General features: G+C 36.6%; 1 protein-coding gene across 19 annotated transcripts in view; it reads left to right on the top strand.

Moving 5' to 3' along the window:
• TENM3 (teneurin transmembrane protein 3) overlaps window positions 1-19,200 on the top strand; it is a 1,336,783-nt gene that overhangs the window by 396,031 nt on the left and 921,552 nt on the right. The gene's annotated exons all lie outside the window — the stretch shown is intronic.

The following is a 19,200-nucleotide window of genomic DNA, read 5'->3' as shown; positions in this document are numbered from 1 at the left end:
TCATTGCTGGACCACTCTCCATCATCTTTGTCAAGTCTTGGGAAACAGGAGAGGTGCCTGGGGACTGGAGGAAAGCAAATGTCACTCCAGTCTTCAAAAATAGCAAGAAGGAGGACCCAGGTAACTATAGACTAGTCAGCCTCACCTCCATCCCTGGGAAACTGATGGAGCGATTTATCCTTGGTGCCATCTCAAGGCACGTCAGGGATAAGAGGGTCATTAGGGGCAGTCAACATGGCTTCACCAAGGGGAAGTGGTGCTTGACCAACCTCATTGACTTTTATGAGGACATAACAAGATGGATGGATGATGGCAGAGCAGTGGACATGGTCTACCTTGACTTGAGTAAGGCATTTGACACAGTCTCCCACAGCATCCTCACAGCTAAATTGAGGGAGTGTGATCTGGATGAAGGGGTAGTGAGGTGGACTGTGAACTGGCTGAAGGAAAGAAGCCAGAGAGTCGTGGTCAATGGGGTGGAGTCTAGTTGGAGGCCTGTATCTAGTGGAGTGCCTCAAGGGTCAGTACTGGGGCCTATATTATTCAATATATTCATCAATGATTTGGATGAGGGACTAGAGTGTACTATCAGCAAGTTTGCTGATGACACGAAGTTGGGAGGAGTGGCTGACACACCAGAAGGCTGTGCTGCCATCCAGCGAGACCTGGACAGGCTGGAGATTTGGGCAGGGAAAAATTTAATGAAATATAACAAGAGAAAATGCAGAGTCTTGCATCTGGGTAGGAACAACTCCAGGTTCCAGTGTGAGTTGGGGAATGGCCTATTGGAGAGCAGTGTAGGGGAAAGGGACCTGGGGGTCCTGGTGGACAGCAGGATGACCATGAGCCAGCACTGTGCCCTTGTGGCCAGGAAGGCCAATGGCATCCTGGGGTGTATTAGAAGGGGGGTGGTTAGTAGGTCAAGAGAGATTCTCCTTCCCCTCTACTCTGCCCTGGTGAGATCACATCTTGTGTCCAGTTCTGGGCCCCTCAGTTCAAGAAGGACAGGGAACTGCTGGAGAGGGTTCAGCTGGGTCTCTTTAGCTTGGAGAAGAGGAGACTGAGGGGTGACCTCATTAATGTTTACACATATATAAAGGGTGAGTGTCATGAGAATGGAGCCAGGCTCTTCTCGGCGACAACCAATGATAGGACAAGGGGTAATGGGTACAAACTGGAACACAAAAGGTTCCACTTAAATTTGAGGAGAAACTTCTTCTCAGTGAGGGTGACAGAACACTGGAACAGGCTGCCCATGGAGGTTGTGAAGTCTCCTACTTCGGAGGCATTCAAGACCCACCTGGATGCCTTCCTGTGTAACCTCATCTAGGTGTTCCTGCTCCAGCAGGGGGATTGGACTAGATGATCTTTCGAGGTCCCTTCCAATCCCTAACATTCTGTGATTCTGAGATGATTTATCAGGTTTGTCTTCTTACTTGAGGAGGGGTATACCAATATAAACTTTCTCGCCTGGAAAAAAAATATGGACTTGTGTTTCTGCCCTATCAGGAAGGCTTGCCCAAGACTACTATTGTGAAATCATCCTTTCAAAATTTATAACTTCTCTCTTAAGCATTTGAAACTGAACTATCACAAAACTATAAAATTGTGTTGATATACAATTCTTATTCTTTATCAGAAGCCATTTGCTAGTAAGTTCTTTGGAACTGAATGTAGTAATATAAATTTTTATTTATTCAATATATGATATCCAAAATACAAATCCAAATACAGTAGGCCATTTCTTTTATGGAGGAATAGTATTTCTTTGCAGCAATTTCCTAAAATACATTTAGTTGATTTAATTGAATAGAAACTTGTCTTTTCTCATAAAGGAGTACCATGATATGGCAATATGTCTTACTGAAGATTAAAACAGCATCAGAAAAATTATAGGAAGTGTTACTGGATGGGAAGTGCCATATTACAATGCAGGGAAAGCACATAAAGGAATTTTAAGTTGTTAACAAAACTGATTATACAGAGTAGTTTGGAAGCGACCAAGAATATTCGTATTATTTTGTAGTATTTAATCAATAAAAACCTTTATTGTATGTGTCTAGAGTTACATTTTGTAATGTATGTGAAGACATTGCAAATGTAAACTCCATCTCAAATTTAGACCTTGATGAAACTGGTTTTGTTTTCTGTTTGGTTCTCCATTAAGGCATCGTGCTTGCTTTATACTTTTATCACCTACACCATCATCCTTCTGTATTGAAAGTTTATCTTCAAATAATCACCGGAATATTAAATCAAATTTAGAATAATGCTTACTTTTAAGAGTCTAGTTCTTTCTAGTTTTGTTTTATTAGGTGTTTCGCAAACTTCTTTCCTATTTCTTGTTGACTTTGCACTTAATCCTTTATGCAAAATTAAGCTTTTTCTTATAGGCTGAGAGACTTGGGGCTATTCAACCGGGAGAAGAGAAGGCTCCTTGGAGACCTTATAGCAGCCTACCAGTACCTAAAAGGGGCCTACAAGAAAGCTGGAGAGGGACTTCTTACAAGGGCATGTAGTGACGAGGTGTAATGGTTTTAAACTGAGAATAGATTTAGATTAGATACAAGGAAGAGATTCTTTGAAGGTGGTGAGGCACTGGAACAGGCTGCCTAGAGAAGCTGTGGAGGCCCTATCCCTGGCAGTGATCAAGGCCTGGTTGGATGGAGCTTTGAGCAGCCTGGTCTAGTGGGAGGTGTCCCTGCCCATGGCAGGGGATTGGAACTAAATGATCTTTAAGGTTCCTTGCAACCCAAACCATTCTAGCATTCTATGATTATTTGTTTTCTCAAAGTTTCTCTTTTAAAAATATATTTGTGTTTTGATGAAACATCTTTAGATGAAAAATTAGAAGACTAGGTAAAAATAAATTTTGCTTCCACTGGAAATTTTTTTGTTAATCACTTCTCTCACCTTCACAACAGTCTGAGTGCATTTTTATAAGCATGTTGAGAAACTATGGGTGATGTGGATACGTCTTGTGTGCCAGGAGGAAGTCGTCCTTACCAAATGTAGTAGGTTTATTACCTCTTTGCTAGAATCATTGCTGTAGTCTGACTAATCGGTATGTGAGGACAGAACATCTCAATATATAAACCTGATGCTAGTCTTAAAAGGAAGAGCAAGCAGAAGGGAAGCGGAGGCAGGGGGGCAGCACTAGATACAATCAGAGGTAGCAAAAAAGCTCATGATTGCCCCATCTTCTGTAGTGCCATGGTGGAGCTGATCCTTGCCAAAAGCGGAATCATCAGTGCTGTGATCATTGTTATGTTTGCATGTATCGAATGGCGAGCAAGAGTTCTGAGGATTTCTTCTGAGGGGTGTTGTGGTTTACCCTTCCTGCCAACCCGCTGAGTGAGGCAGCTTATTAATGATCCTTCCCTTGATGGGGAGTTCAAAAGTGACATGAATTTGCAAAATGCATTTGGATGCTAGAGAACAAACAGAACTCCTATATGCATAATATAAGCAGCAAGCAGATTTTGTCTTTCTTATGTGCATGCTATTAAACACCAACTGTTCCTGTTATTTTGAAATTATTTCAGAAATCCTTGCAAAGTCGTGTCTGAGATTTTCTTGGTGTTTTGATGCAAACATCACTCCCAGGTAATCATGTCCAGCATTTTAAAACTTTGGCTGTTCTTATCAGAGGTCACAAGGATTTCATTGCTGCAATAGAACTCTATGGGAAAGACTAAAGAAACAACCTGTGAGTGAAAGTGTCTGAGGTTTATATCAGTACATTGCAAATGGTTCAATAGATTTAACAAAGATTTAGCAAAACTGACAAAATCTTCTCTTGATTGTAGATAAGTATTTTATTCTGTAATTATAGAGTGCATAATATCGTATTTTAAGAGAGTTGGTTGGGAGGTTGAATTGATAGCTGGTGATACTTGGGTGTTGGGTTAAAAGGTCAGGAGGTCACTGGACTCCCTTAGGAAAACAGTCATATACAGTTTCAAGTGTAAGAAAGTATTTTCAACTTGTTTACGAAGGTACTCTGAGTTTAAAACATAAAACTTCTGTATTTAGCTAAATATGTCTCGTATGTGAAATATTTCTGACACTGCTTTCCACTTGTTTCAGAATTTGTAGTTTCTTAACCCAAGTAGTGTAGACAAATCGTTCACGTATATTTTACAAGTGTGTTTTTGAAAAGCTTTCTGATTGCTGCATTGGGTAGATTTCAGTCTGAAATTCATATTTTTAGATATGTTCTTCAACTGTTTTAGTTCCTCAGGTTTGTCTTTTTATTTTTGAGCACATATTTTGATACTTTATGTTTACTATAAAATATGTATGTTGCCCTGCTGCATTTGGAGATGGTATCTTTCACTATCTTAAAAAGGCTATCTTTATATATTAGGTCTGTCATTTTTTTTTTTTAAGCTTACCTTGATTCTGGGAAGTAAATGGGAGACTGAATTGATTCAGTGGAAGAGATTTTGGCATGCAGGAACCATTAATACACAATGTAGCATTGTAATAAGAAAAGAAAAGGGCCGAAGAGCATATGTTGTGCCGGGGGGTTGGTGTATAAGGGAGCTGCATGTCTTGTATTGTTTTTCAAAGCCGACAGGGAGAAAATGGAATTACATTGTTTTAAAAAAGATTTGGAGTTCCAAGACCATTATATTGTTGTTAAAAACCTTATGATATCATCTTCATTAGCCAATGAGAAATCACAATTTTCCTGTCTGTTATCTGTGTTCTTTTCCTTATTGACAGTGAAAAAGTAAATAAACAGTGAGAGATCTCACCTTCAAAGAAAAAAAAAAAGGGTAAATTCATCTTTGAATAACAAATTCATTCATGTAGGTATATAGCTACTACTTTTTGAGTCTTAGGAGGCGGTTTCATTTAAAGTATGATCATAACAAATACGTGGAATAAATTGCTTTCACCTCTATAGTATCTAATAAGCTCCCTTAACACCATGATAGCACTTAAATGTAGAATAGGTTTGAAAGAAGAAAATAAAATTGTGCTTTTTCCACCTTGGGAGATTTGGATAGGCTTTAGAAGTCACCGGCAGATGAAGCTGTTTTTCTGTTGATTGTTTTGTGCTTCTTTTGCTGCTGCGAATAATACTGTGTTCTAATAGATATTTGGGGGCAAAGCCCTGCAGACAAAAACTGAGAGGAAACTCATGTAGTAAATTCGGTTCTGAGTTACCATGTTATTGTACTACTACATATGTCTTTATTTCATTTCAGCAGTTGTGTTTTGCTGTGTTTCATGGTGTAAATACACTTTTACATTATTACATCCGGTGATGTAAATACGTTGTGTAGGATGTTCTTTGCATGTGCCAAAAGACGTGGAGCCGTATAGAGTCCCTGGCTAATTTCTAATATCTAGTCTGTTCCTTGCAGACAGCAACATACACAAAATAATAAGAAACCTAACAACGACAAAAAAAAAAAATGTAAACTGAAAATAATTTTGTTACTTTCTTTTTTTTTTTGTTCAAACCTGTCTCTTGAGCAGACTCATTTGAAAATTATTAGCTAGAAAGTGTGAATCCTAGTTTTGTTTTGTAACTTTTTGGCATGCACTTTATCACAGCATTGTTTTTCTTAAAATAAAAAATAAAAAAACAACAAACAAAAACTAAAAAAACTGAGTTAATAGTCCACAATCAGTGCTTATTGATTTCTGAGAATTACATTGATTATTTCCATCTGGTGCAGCAGATTTCATTTTATCATTATCTGTGTATATTCTTGGCCAAAACCTGTTGTGTTTCATCTCAAGATATAAATTACTGAAATAGTAAGGTCAATTACTAATTAATATTAGTAGTTAACTCCATATAAACAGAATGCAATGCTCTTGGCAAACAACTGGGAAGGTAGAGTCCTTGCCTAGAAGAGCTTACAGCTAACATAATACAAAATAAATATGATGTACATTATAAATCCTGACATTTATAATTACGTGTGTCTGCATGTGTCTAAAATGTGTACAACTATGCATGTATACAAAACTTTGCATTCTTTTCATAATCTTGTGAAAAATCCATAACTTGGGTCTAACTACTTGTACATATTAACTAATAAGATTTTTTGTAGTGTATTTATAGTCATATTTGTGGTAGGAATGGAGTTTTTCCAAAGAATGATGGATAAAGAAGGTACAGCATTAGAAACAAGTATCATGAATGCGACAGTTCTCTTTGTGATACCTGAAAAGGGCACATAAATGTGTTCTTTCTCCAAATGTATTTCTGCATGCAGTTAACACACTTTCTTGATAAACAGTCTTGTTTTTCAGCCTTTCATCCTTCCCTCCACATCTTTGCTTATATTTGTGTGTATGCTTGCATGCACTGTATTTAGTTGTCCAGGGTCTGTGGTGGCATTCATAGTCATTAAGTGATGACACAAGGTTAAATAGCGACTCAGAGTTTGTAAGCTGGAGTTTGCCATTAATGGTTCCATGGTTTCTGTACGAGTGTTTTAAACCTTGAACTCAACTATTCCATTTCACAGGTAAAGAATTTGAGAGATCCTTATTTGAACAGGTCCATTAGAGTAGTGGCCTTCGTCTCAGCCTTGTTTCAAACCATTCTTGTACCCTGATAGTCTTTCCCTTTTTGTTCCCCTCACTTGCAACTGACTCATTTCCCTCTTCCATTCCATGCTGAATGAGTTGCACACCTTCAGAATGACGTCTTCATGCAGTTTTCCCAATTTCTACATTAATATAGCTGTATGTATATAAAACATTAGCACCCAATTTAAAAAAAAAAAAAATCTGAAACATTATCTTTGCATCATTTTGTCCCCATATGTTTAGTTTTTTTCCTCTTTTTCTTTTTGTCTATTCTTTGAAGTCTTCTCACAGTAACAAGAATTAACTATTTCTTATGAGTTTTTACAGTTTGGATTCCCACCCATGCCATCTGTGGGATTGGAACCTGAATGGCAGCAGACTTCATTAGTTTCAGGTTCTGTGCCTATGACTAGATGTAGTCACTACTCAGAGTTACTATAACTGGCCAAAGCCTCTATTTTCCACCAGCAACCTACATGTCAGAGCACCTGTACAGTGACACAGAGAACAGCATCCACTCTGATCTCATCCTGATGGGTGCTGCCAGTCTCCTGAACTCCACTGTACACTCTGCAAAATCTGACAGGCTGCCTTTCTCCTGAAAGAGAAAGAGGCAAGAACTGTTGGAATTGCATCTCAAATCACAAGATACTGCATTTACTGTATCCCATCAGCCCTAGCTTCTAGTATCTTTAGTCTGCCAGAGGGTTTCTTCAGGGGGAGGTTCTGCTCACCTGATCCAATTGGGGTGTCAGAACTAAAGCCATTTGCAGCAATGGAGAGAAAGATGCTCATGAACACACAAACTCATCCAACAGGCAATGAATATCAGCTAAATGATGGTACCTTGGGATTCTTCTGTCATTTGAGTGATTGTCTTTGGTTTCCCTGCCTACCATGTATAGCTGCTTTGCCTAGCTGGATCATAGGAGTTCTACATTAGTGTTTGCAATGACTGTTTACTATTAGTTCACTTTTATTTTTCTTAAGCTGAACTAATTAATTTTTCTAATCTCATCACTTGCTTTTTTCTTTTTAATATTTATGAAATATTTTTCTGCTTCTACATTTGCAACTTTATACAGTGTGTTAATAAAGGAAAGCAGCAGACCTAGATCAGTGGTGCAGCAAGAAAGCTTACCAACCAGTGGTTTGATATAGTATATTAAATCCTAGAGCAGCACAATTTATTAACTATCTAACTTTTCAATACTGCAATCTATCAGTACTCTCTTTTAAGTTCATTTCAATGATTATGGTTTCTCTGATTTGTGCAAAGTCTTTAGATGTTCTGATATTATAATCCTATAGTGTTACCAGAAATATCAGCAGATTTTGCATTGAGAACTGAGCTACAGAGAATTAAATAGGATTGACCCCCCTCTATGCAGGGAGAGGGACTTCTGGGTTCAAACCCATGCGAGTATGAGAAGAGGTTGTACAACTGCTGGACATTGGGTGGTTTGACTTTCAGCAGAAAGGCAACCTGTCTTGGGAGCAGTGCTGCAGGAGGCTGCTTTGCAGAACTTAGTCAAGAGCTGTCTAGGATTTCATTTGCTGAATTTAATGAACTGGACAAAACAGCTTTTCACACAACCTGGATTTTAAGTGCAGTCTGCAGATAACGGTTTCTTAAGATGGGATGGAAAAATTCAGTGTTCAGAAGTGAAATGTTAGAGCAGTCTGGTTCAGGATGGCCTCAGATTAGATTTTTCTGCAGGCTAGTCCAAATTCTGCTCTATGCACACAAATTTTACCTCTGATACCACTAAGAATCACCTGGCTCTCTTCAGCCCACCACTTGTTTGCTATTAGTTTGTGTCCATTTTGTTCATTTATCCACAACTGCCTTTGCTCTGCTTGAAGGCTACCCCGAGGCATCCTGCTTCCCACCCATGTCATGATACCATGATGCAGCTTCAAAGCGTGAAGTCTTGAAGCATCCTGGAATACAGCAGAGAAGGCTGTAGCTGGTTGAATAAAACAAACATAGTTCAGATATCCCAAACTTCAGTGCCTTGGGCAAACACCCTGTTTGCTTTTCCACGATTCCCCTTCAGGGCCTGCTTTGAAGGATACAATGCTGTGCCAGGCATCGACTTCGGAGGAGCAATGGTCCTGCATATACCAGCAGATCTGGAGATTTTTTCCAGTGATTAGAGGAGTCATCTTGAACTTAGAGTTTCAAGGGCTGAGAATGTGCATGAATCAGTGAAAACTTTTGTAATTGAGGCAATAATAGCTTTTTTTTTCTTTTTTTAATACCATTTCAAAGGTAGAGGCAGGCAGTAGATATGTGTTTTATCTACACCGTTGGCCAAAATGCAGGCCTTAGTACTTGGAGCATGGTTTCGGGGTGTTTTGTGTTTTGTTTTGTTTTGTTTTTTAATTGGTACCATCCAATATTAAAATACAGATATTCTACAGTATCCAAAATAGAGGGCAACAATGGAAAAAATCTCCCTGTGCTTTGACAGGGCATTGCAATATGTGAGGCTAAAATTATCTGTATATTACTTTAACTGTCCGGACTTATTTGGGGGTAGGTGTTGGAGATGCATCTTTCATATGCAGAAAAAAAACAAGTATAGTACACTTACTGAAATAACAATGTAGTTAATAAAAAAATATTTACAGGCATTTGCCAGCTACAGACTTCCAGAATACATCATAAGCTGCAAAATCCAGCTAAGAAATAGTAAATATTTGGATAGTTAATCCATCTCAAGTCTATGCTTAATTGCATTGCTGACTTGAACTTGAAAGTGCAAACTGAAGAACCGGCATACCACTAGGCTCATTAAGCTGCTAACAGCCTCTAAAACGTATTATATGCCCATTCCACTTCTGTCTGCAGCCTCATGCTTTTCTTAGACTGATGCATACTGCAGCCATGTTAGCTGAATCAGTGAATCAAATCAACAAAAAATTAAAACAAACAAACAAACAAACAAAAACAATAGAGAAAGGGAAGAATAAGGGAGGCAAGGGAAGGAATTGTTTATATTACTTTAGATTTCTAAATTGGGAAGGAAAGGTCCAGTGCTGGCGCAGAGGAGGGAAGCATATGGAAAGCCTACTGAGATTGCCCTTTGAATAACAGCTTGCATGTGTGCCTGCATAGCTGTGGTATGAATTGTATTCTAGATTATTTTAACTGCACTGGGTGTGCTTACAGCATAGCCACAATGCTGCCTGCAGTGGACACATGCAGATATACCTGGAGAAAAGCTGAGATCTCAATCAAGTTCATTTTCCAGCACTTTTTTAAAGACCTCACTTCTTTTACTGGATAGGGACTCGAAGTGACAACACTGTCTGGGTTTACGCTTACAATGATTACAGAAGTTAATTCTTCATTTCCACTGCTCTGAAGAAGAAAATATACATTGCCCTTACCACTAAGTACTGTGCCACTGATATTCCCAGAAAGAAGCTGAATTTTCTTCTGCCAGTTACAAAGTCTGCAGGCAAAGGATTTAGTTTCATTCCAAGTAAATGCTGCATGAGATTGTACAGTGTAAACAGTAACCTTGAGTGCTATTTGATATCACAGCAAAAGATTTCTTCAGAGTACAAGAAATCTGATAAATGATCTCATGTATGCTGGTAATTCTGGATTTCCTGCTAAGCCAGAGTAAACAGAAAGAATGTAACAACTGCAGAAGAGATCTCAGTAAGAAATGCAACTATAGCAGAATCACAATTTAATTTCATCATTAAGGACCACGGTAGGTAAACTTACCATCTGTAAGTTAAAAGCTTATCTATGGAATATTGTGGTTAAGGGGCATGAATTCTTTATTTGCATTTTTAAATTAAGGAAACAGAAGAGAATAAATTGTACAGTTCAGATATTCTAGAAGGAAATACATTTTATTCTTATACCATTTTCTTAATCATGCTCTTTTCTCTAAATAAAGTTGATTTTGTTGGTCAAGGCTTTGTGCTAAATACTACTGCAAAAATGGTTCTATGTTTTTCCAGAGCTGTTCATGATCTAAAGCTTCAATGGACTTTTACTGGAGCGATGCATGTTTAGCACTCCAGAAATCAAGTCCATAATAGCCTCATCCCTCTGTATTGCTGATATTATTTTTAAAAAACCTTTGAGAAATACTGTCTTAGAGAAAGTTACAAATTGAAACACTTTTCTGAGAAAAATGCCACCAATTACTCTTCTTTCTCATTCTCTACTAAAAGTCACAGCAATATTAATTTTTATTTGCTGCATTTTGTATACACACACATATGAAAATATATACAAAGATGCATGACTCAAGCTGTGCAAATAATGGAATTTTGGTCCAGCTCCCAAACAATGTGAAAAGGCCTGAAGAATCCTTAGATGATTTATTCTTACTGAGCCAAATTTTTTCTTTCAAAATTCATGATGAATAGATAAGTTGAAAAAAAGGTCTTCTGTGAAAAGCTACCTCTTCTAAATTTTAAAGTAATATATGTGAGGGAAGTGTTAGTTGTCTGTAATTTAGAGAAGATGGATGGTGTTTCTGAAAGTAACAGAATGAAAGGTTTTAAAAGTCAGAAAAACACAATTACAGATCAGTCACTTTTAATGAAATAAATACTTGAGAAAAAACCTCAACTCTTGCACAGGGTTAGAAAAAAGAGATGTGAATAACAGCTAGAATATCTTTATCAAGAATAATTCCTGCCAAACCACTTGATGTTGAATTTGTTGCAGAATAATGGACTTTGTGGATTGAAACGTGGTGGTGTAAATCACATATCTTAAAGTTGTTGATACTGTCTTAGATGAGATTCCTATAAGCAAACTAGAAGATGATAGTTTAAATAAAAGCAAGGTAAGGCTAGTAAAAAACTGTTTGGGAAACAAGATGTTTTCAGAAAGGTTAGATAGTACCTGCCTTCTAGTTAGATAGTACCTCCCCTTAGAAGGGATGTAGGTTACCAGATGGACTTCTTATAATTCCTTCGGTCCAATTTTCTGTTTGTGTATAGTCCTGCCATTTCATGAATACATTTGTAATACAAAAAAAAAAAAAAACAAAAGTATAAAGACCTTTAAATTACTAAAGATATTTCAGTGTTCTCTGGTAGCTCAAGAGAATGGAACATTAAATTTTGTTTCCAACTCTAAGGGTAAATTTAACCATAGATAATCAAATTGTAACCTCCCTTCATCTTCCACCTGTACTGTAATCAGGTTCACTGCCTGTTACTGCAGTTTAAGTTTTTCTCTGCAAGCCTAATGCTGTAGAAAGACAGGTCAAATACCACTAAATTCAAGGAGAAACAAAAACCTAAAAAGCTAACAGAAATTATCGTTACTTTACCATTTCATCAATGATACATATATCCCAATAGAAAAAGTGATAGATAAACTTGGTAGACTATCTGAAGTCTACACATAGAGTTTCCTACATAAATATTATTTAAATTAGCTTAAATGTAGTGTCTTTTTTTGTTGGCTTTTAATATAGTTTCTATTTTCAGTAATTGAGTGTGCTTAACTGTTAGACATCTTTAGCTTTCAGACATGTTTGTCAGTGTGGAAATTTTAAGACATTTAGCTATGGCCTTTCATTTTCTCTTTTATTCTTCCATTTTCGTAGTAATTGGTGATCAGTATTCTTTCCATTGATGTACATTCCAGTCTACAATATATTTTGGTAAATAGAAAGCAACTTTAATTTACCTTTACAGTTAGTTGTTGGTTTTTTTTTTTTTCTTCTATACATTGTTTTGTATTGTCTTCTGCTATTCTGTAATGAGACACATGAAATCTAATGCAAGTTCACAAACCATGTTAATTTTTTTTTGAGAACTCAATCAGGAGTTCCTCATAAGGTGTTATATTTTGTATTAGAATAGGGAAAGGAAAAGCATGCATTGCACAGTACTAATGTTTAATTGAGAAAAATGTCAGTTTAGGTCTTTCATTATTCAGTACTTGGTTTTAATAACTCTATTACATCCTTCGTAGTTTTTTCCTAAATATTTTAGGTTTTTATTGAGCACCTATCTTATAAATACTGAATTGAGATAAACATCTAAAACAGTAAACTATATTAAAAAAAATAGAATGACAGAAAAGCAATTACTTTCTTGAAAACCTGCATAATATCATGTCTAGCACAATGCACCTTTTGGCTGCTGCATCACTCTCTCCCTTTGTCTGGAAAACATTAAAAAGAAATCTAGATGAGCACCGGTGTTTAATTTTCCCCATGCTAAGTTTTAGACTTCTTTACAAAGAGGTTCAGCTGCTGAGAGTAAGAAGGGAATATTAGGTTTTTGATTGCCTGTTCAGAACAGCAGAGGCCCAGGATTCCATTCAGTGACCCTTCTGAACCTTCCTCACGCAAAAGGTGTCCAAGCTCTCCCTCGTGGCTGAAATGCACTTTTCACTATGCTTGGAGTTTATTTTCAGGGTTTTAATAGAGCAAGTGCCAGACATGGGATTGTTTTCCACATCAGTTTTATTTCAAATTAATTTGTCCAGTTATAGTTGAATATCTCTTCCTTTATGTGAGGAACTGGAATTTGCTGTATACAGTCATTGGCTGTTTGATGATTTGCACTTCGGCCTCCAAAACTGAAGACCTACAAGCTACTTCTAAAAGGACTTAGGAATTTCATTTAGACTTCGTCTAAGGCCACTACGGCATAAGCTGTAGGTTTTTATCCACAGTGATTGCTTTATCTCATCTTGGGTTGATACTCTAACCAACACCATTCATATGTCTTAACTGTAGTATATTTAATCTGTATCATTGAAGAGTAGTGCTGGTTACTTTGAGAGGAGGAGAGGTCCATGAAGTTATGTGTACAATCCCTGCAGGGGTCTAAAATCATAACCTCACATCTTTCTCAGCAGGAAACCATTTATGGTTGAAAATGGTGTTTAATTCTTGTCAGGCTCTATTAATGTTTTATTATATAATAATCTAAGACTCCTGTATTTTAAAATATTTTTAACTTTGTGTTTTGAGTAGTATTTTAATTTTGTTGTTGCCATTGTTGTGCAGCAAGTTTTTTTCACCTTCCAATAGTGTGTCCATCAATTTAGGCACTTAGACACTGCTTTGTAGGCTTGGCTAAACACGCATGAATTGTAGAAGTTAAACTGCTGAAATGCAGAATTCCTGCGTGCTAAAATGAACTGTTATTGTAAGTCTGTTCATTTACCTTAATTAAAAATTTGCAAAGCCTTTGTGAACTATTTAGCCTGTCAGTAATTGGTATACAGGGGTGTGTGTGTGTTAGATGAAGAAATTTTCTGTACACAAGCCTAATAATAAGAAGAATGTATTCAGATGGATTCATCTGTTCCTGTCCATATGGACAGGAGGTTGCTGTTCACAAAAGAAGGCTTCAGGCATCAATCCAGGATCTAGGAAAATGAGTTTTCCTATGAGCTGACACTGTTCTACTGAATCACAGATTCCAATGGGTTTAACTCTGGTTGTCTTTTTTATCCTGTGAAGTGCATTGTAAGGCAAGAGAATATTTTTTGGTACATCTAATCCTCAAAGGTTAAAAAATGACTTTTGTGCTCTGTTCATACATTGCACATAAGAAAGACAGCGCTGGTGAATAGAGAGATTCAGCCCTGAAGAATTTGTCATGCATAATATACTATTGAAAACATATCATCTTTCCTCTGATAAAACACTCTGCTTTCTGAATGTGTTATTGCATTTTAGTTAATTAAGTCTGTCGGTTCTGCTATGATGAAAATTATGATACCAGTCAAAAACATTCTGCAAAAACGAATATATACAGTGCCAAGTCTAACATGAAGAGCATTGCATTCTTACTAAAAGATTTTATCAACATAACAAAAAATGCTTACTTTCATTTCTAACAATTTTCAGTGTCTACTAATCTTGTTATTCTTCCTGAATAGCAAAGGTTTAGTTTCCTCATAATTCCTGTAGCATTAAACCTCTGAAACCAAATTGATCACTCGTTCCCCTACTAAACACTGGAGTCTGCAAAAGGTTAGCAATAAATCTGGATGTTGAGTGAAACTGATCTTACTGGGACAGTTTTCAATTGCAATTTTTCTTTTTCTTTCTTTTTTTTTTTTTTTCTTTTTAATGTGTCATAGCTGCTTTTGCTTTCTGCTGTGGCATTTTCAAGAAATTTGAGTTTAATAGGTCTTTAGAGCTGGTGAAGAATATAAATGGAAGGAGAAGGATGTGATATCCAGCTGTGCAGGCAGAGCATCGATTTGCCATTTAGAGGAGTTCTTTTGACCTTCCTGTGGATTGTCATGTGCAAAAATTAAGCTCATACATACAACTTTATAATATCAAGCTTATGCATTGAGAGCCATATTGAAGCCCTTTGGTTTCAGGGGCAAGGCGTCAAGCTCTCTCCTTTCCTAGTGTGTGCAAGAAAAGAGGTAAATTGGGTGCATTTTTCTTTGTTCCTACCAACCTGCCTGCTTAGGGGTTGACCTTACAGTGCACTGGATTTTGTTCCCCGAATAAATGAGATCAGTGATAGAAAAGCAAAGGCAATTTTCTTTACTGTCCTTTGTTTAGGCTTTAAGGTCTCTGAACCAAAAAACTTTATTGTTCTGCTATTGCTTATGGAATTTATTTCATATTGTGAGGTCTGTGTGTGCTAGCACTATATAAATGCAGTCTTTGAGGAAGTATGTAGAAAAATCTAGAAGGACATAACAAAGAAAAGACTCAGTATAACAGCTGATACAGCAAGAGTGCTGGGTAACTACTTTTCCTGGATAAAAAGCTAATGCCTATTATTTTTTATTTACAGTTACTTGACTTTAAGATAGAAAAGAAATAAAATTCTCTGTTCTTCTTTCACCCAGTGTTGAGGGTTAAGATTGCAGGGTGACAATCAAACCCTAGCAGATGTATTGTTAACCTCCTCTCCCCCCCACTTCCCCCTTTCACCCCTCCCTCTCCCCCCTTCCCACTAAGAACAGGCGATTGGGAGGGAAAGAAGGACAGAGAGAAGAGAGTTGGAAAAATTGAAGATGTTTTACTAATGCTACTAATAAGAATAGAGAAAATAATACAAAATATACAAAACCAATCTTGTAAGTCTCAGCAACTGCAGAGCCAGCACCCAAAGTCCTGGATTAGACTCTGTAGCCAACCGGAGCTGGATTCAGTCTCTCACTAGGCCTCAGTTCACAGGGATAACCAGCAAGGTCCTCTCCTAATGTCAGCCATGAGCAGAAGGGAAAAGAAAAAAAAGGGAAAAGGGACGAGATCCTCGTGATCTCCCACTTTTATATGAAGTATTCACGTGAATGGAATGTTATACTCCATTGGTCAGTTCCTTGGTCACCGGTTTCTTGTTGCCCCTCTCACGAGATTTCCATCTGTGCTTATCAATAAGTTTGCATTCCGTTGCTAGGTTTACCAAAACATGTATCTGATTCTCCAGGAAAATGCAGCTAATATGAAGGCTTTAGCTGACAGGCAAAATTCACTAAAAGAGAAACTTGTTTTTTAACAAAACCAGGACACCCAGTTAATAGAGAAAATTAATAGAGAAAATTAATAGAGAATCGGTATAAAAAGTGAGGGCATTGCATTAGCCTTTTCTCTGTTTGAGGTCTGTTACTCCTGCTAAAGAATGGAAAGTGTACCCTTACAAGCACAAAACCTGATCGCAGTGCATACTACTCAATACCAAGTTAAAATGAGTAACTTATAGCTGTACTCTGAGGATACAAATATAGATTCTGTACCTGAGAGCTATGTGCCCTTTCCACAGTGCACCTCACTGTGAGTTTTGTTATCTTTTATACCATACTGTTGGGTAGTTTAGGACCAAGTAAGGTTCTCCCTTAACTTTCTCTCCCTAAGGCTACACAAACCCAGTTCTCTCAGCCTCTGCTTGTGTGCTGTGCTCCAGCCACCTCATCATCTTGGTGGCGCTCTGCTGGAGTTACAGAGGGTAAGCACAAGCAGAAAATTAAACAATCCTTTTGTAGATTTACTCCAGAAGAATCTTTTAATCTTGGACATTGGGGAAAGTAGAATTATCTACTGAATGCATTTTCAGTAAAATATCAGAAGTTTGAATGTGAATTATCATCTCAGGAAAATATAATACAAATAGGCTAGATCTCAATAATTAAGCCATATTTATGTACAGAATTAATGTTTCAAACTTCAGGTTGTAATGGACTGTTCCAGTAAAATTTGTTCTGAAGTTATGCAAACCAGTTTGTCTTACTCAGAGTTAAAAGGACATTCTCATTGTTTGCTACATAATTTGCATATCTCAGAGATGTGTCACAAGGAGAGGAATATACAGTGCAGTACAGCAAGCAGAGTACATCCAGTACTAGCTTCACTTAAAGGAGATGTAATGAGGAAAATTTGTGGTTATTCATGATGTTGTTACTCAACGCTTTTGAACCTAAATAATCCACAATATTTATCGAATGCAGCGCTTCTATAAGTCATGAGGCAGCGAGAACACATTGGAGTCTGTATCTACACTCTTGATTCTTCTTATGTCTAAATCAATCCAGTGTGAAAAACAGTGCTAGTACATGTTCGTGGTGGTTTTTTTGTTGTTTTTTTTTTTTTTTTCAATTCTTTGATACTTTCATTGTTCTTATCTTGTAATTTTCCCCCTTTTTTCATTCTCTGCATAGATTCATCCACACAGTTGTACTAATGGGTGCCTATCCAAAAACACTGGATATTTTAGTCAAACGTATTCCATTTATAGAATCCTAAGATTGGGGGTAAAGAGGAGATGGAATAGTTTTCTGAATTATTGCCTAATAAAGCGGCACAAGGTAATCAGTTTAATGGCCGTAGACATTTAATATGGTTAATTCTGATTCATGAGGTAAGCTTAGTATTTTCCACTGGGAAAGGAACAAAACCCCACAAACAAGCAAGCTTGTAGACAAATTGATATTGACCTGAATAAAAATAGGTTTCGGTTAGGTTTCAGCTGCAAATTGTGAAGTTTAACTATATTCTACCTTTTTATTCCTGCATTTTTTTATCTGGTGTGAATAAATACCTAACAGCTAAAAACAGCATTGCAAACTGATGTATTTCTTTTATAGCAGTAACTCAAAAAGTGATTACTATCAGAAATATTATTTCTTCTTAGATACCTCTACTCATTAGACTCCTGTGGGTATCTCGGAGGAGACAGTTTGGGTCCCATTATTGTTTTTCACCTTTATCAACATTCTAATGCTTAGAAGCTGAAGTAAGCCTCGTGCACCTCAAAGAGACAGCTCTCCACCTGCAAAGGGTGATTAGTTCTTATTTTTGTATTATCAATCTTTCCATTTGAATTATCAGCATGTAGGCTTGGTTTGAATAAATTAAAAATCAGCTACTGTTAATATTAACAAAAGAATCTGACTTTACCACCTTGAAGCTAACTTGAAATAAACTTTATATATAAACTGAAATACTAGCAGAATTGTAAGTGTTCAGATTAATCATTTAGCCCCTGATTTCTTTCCATGCTGCATTTGACTGTTCAAATTGAGCCTATAATTTGAGACAGTAGTTTAGATTCAGACCCATTTTTAAAGTCTGATAGGTTTAGAAGATTCAGTTTAATGATAGATAATCAGCACCTGTCATCCACACTAGCTTTTTTATATCAGATTAATACATAATTATGTTGTGGTAATTTTAAAATATTAATGACTTGGAAAGTTCTTTTTCAATGCTCAAGATCAGTCCCCAGTCTACTGAAGAAATATGCCTATTTCTCTTCAGCTGGTTATAGTACATTACCTCATAATTCAAGAGGAATTAATACTTGTGTTTACACTAAGAAATAGTATTTACTGATGAAATCTGAATGCTGGCACATAAAGAATTTGTATTTTTTTTTTATAACTTGTATATCTTGAATTATATACTTTTGCTTCACACATAACACTGGATGATTCTTCTTTTTTGCATTATCTGTGTCTTTTTCCATCCATAGAAGAGTTGCTTTTAATAGCTCATTCCCTTCGACAGGTAGATAATCAACTTTAAAAGATGTAGCACAAGACAGAGTAGGTTATGTAGAAGAGTGAGGTTTGTAACCTTTTGCTTAGAAGGTTTTTTTGGAAAGTTTGAGAGATAAAGGTTTGAGACACACTAGCTTACAAGTGTTATAAGTAAACAGTAAACTGGTGTCATTGTTGCCTTGATTAAATAACTTGAATATGTATTAGTGACATACGGCTGTACATAAGATAATGTCCATAGAATAATGCTGCTTCTTGTAAAGCGCTAAGTACTTTTAGATTCCATTATAATCAGCCATTCAGAACTTGGAAGAATAACTAGAGAAAAATATGTATTTCCTCTCCTTGCTTAAGAATGGTGAGAAAATACTTCTTAATTTCTATATTTTGCTTTGGAGATAGAATTACATAAAACAAGTGAATTCCATTATCTACAAACATCTTAGTTAATATAGTTTTGCTAATAGAAAAAGATTTATGTTATTTCAATGCAATTTTTATAACAATACAGAGACCTTTTCATAAAAAAAAAAAAAAAAAATAAAAAAAGGAAAAACATGAATGGGAAATCATGCCTGCTAGTATGTAGAACATTATTTCTTATGCCAACAAAGATAAAATTTAAAATTTTTAAAAAACCCAAGCAAACAAAAACAACT

This window comes from Patagioenas fasciata, chromosome 4 (assembly GCF_037038585.1).
Source record: "Patagioenas fasciata isolate bPatFas1 chromosome 4, bPatFas1.hap1, whole genome shotgun sequence".
Classification (NCBI taxonomy): domain Eukaryota; kingdom Metazoa; phylum Chordata; class Aves; order Columbiformes; family Columbidae; genus Patagioenas; species Patagioenas fasciata.
The sequence above is the reverse complement of the archived record's forward strand: the minus strand, read 5'-3'. Positions and strand labels throughout refer to the sequence as shown.